This window comes from Chrysochloris asiatica, unplaced genomic scaffold, assembly GCF_000296735.1.
Source record: "Chrysochloris asiatica unplaced genomic scaffold, ChrAsi1.0 scaffold00171, whole genome shotgun sequence".
Lineage (NCBI taxonomy): Eukaryota > Metazoa > Chordata > Mammalia > Afrosoricida > Chrysochloridae > Chrysochloris > Chrysochloris asiatica.
The window spans coordinates 3837620-3839377 of NW_006408689.1; positions in this window are offsets into that span (position 1 = coordinate 3837620).

Here is a 1758-nt window from a genome sequence, read left to right on the forward strand (position 1 = left end):
ACTAGAACGGAGTGTGAAGCATCCAGCTGCTATAAAGTGAGGGGAGATGCACAAGAACACCCACACTTGCAGATAGTACCCATTTGACCTGGCATCAATGGCTGGATGATCAGAACACAACTAGAGGAAGAAAGAAGAGAAAGAAAGAAAGAAAAAGTAATCCACTACAGGTGATGAACTTGACCTATGTTTGAGGTAGCTGTATGACAAAAAAGCGGACAAATCTCTACAGTGAGAATCATTCCCATACACTTGGTATACAGGATCAGCAGGGATGGGAAACTTAGACGTTGGCTAACAAAAATGAGGGGACTATAAAGGCAAGAAGTGACTGGCTTACAAGTTTTCAATAGGGAGCCAGGCTCCAGAGGATACAGAGAAAGGTAGAGCCTCCACTGAATTGTTTCCAACCTGTCTGGATGGGGTTGGTAAAAGGTGAGGGGGAAAGGTCTCCTATGGTTCAATAGGGAATGATTGCTATCAGGTCGGACAGTGAGTGTTGGAAAAGTAAATGTAAATGTTTGGTAACAAAAGGAGGAGAGTGGCTGATTTTGCAGTCCAGAAACAGAGATCCCTGGAACCATCAAGGGAGAAAAGCGAAGTGGGAGACCCTGTCTGGGGAGGGTGACACTAGAGGTGGAAGCAGAGAAGATGATGTGGACAGAAGGAGTGGTTGTGGACTCTGGACTAAGGGAGGAAGCAGGGCTGTGGGGTGGCAGCTGGGGGGCAGGTATGTGGTGTATACCCTTTGGTTGTGATAATGCATGCAGAGGATTTTGATCATTGCAATGAAACAAAACACATAATTCACAATAAAAACTTTAAAAAAAAAAAAAGAAAGAAAGAAAAACAAACAAAAAACCTAGCCCATTTCAGATTTTATTTATTGTTGTTGTTATGTGCCGTGGAGTTGGTTCCAACTCATAGCTACCCTACATAGGGTTTCCAAGGCTGTAAATCTTTATGGGAGCAGAAAGCCTCATCTTTCTCCCACGGAACATCTGGTAGTTTCGAACTGTTGATTTTGCGGCTTGCAGTCCTATTCGTAACCACTATGCTACCAAAGTTCAGCAACAGGTAAAAGGTGGAAACAATCCAAATGTCTAGTAACAAATGGATAAATATCATATATTCATACAATGGAATATTGTTCAGCCATAAAGAATAAGAGTTCTGATATATGTTACAAAATGGCTGAATCTTGAAAATATTATGTTTAGTGAGATAAATCAGCCTCAAAAGGACAAGTATTTTATGATGTCACTTACATGAAATATTGGGACTAATCAAATACCTAAACAAAAGTTTAATTAGTTTTTATCAGGACTGGAAGTATATGGGGAGCTATTGGTTAAGTGATACTGGGCTTACATTTGTTGCTACTGTTAAGTGCTATTGAGTCACTTCTGACTCACAGCGACCCAGTATAGGGTTTCTGATAAATGACTGGTTGGTTAGAACTGCCAACTTTGCAGTTAGCAGTTCAGTGCTTGTCCTACAACCCCCCACCAGGACAATTGAGGGTGGTAAAAAAAAACTTTTGGAATGGATAGTGGTAATGGCTGCACAACACAGTAAATGGAATAGTGTCATTGAATTGTATGATTTAAATATCATTACAAAGGCAAAATCTGAGAGAACAAACAAGATGGCAGATTGGGTAGATGTATAGCAGAGAGCTCCGCCAACAACAACACAGAATACCCAAACAAGCAGGCTCAGGGGATGGTCCCAGAACTCTGAACCACATATAAAGGA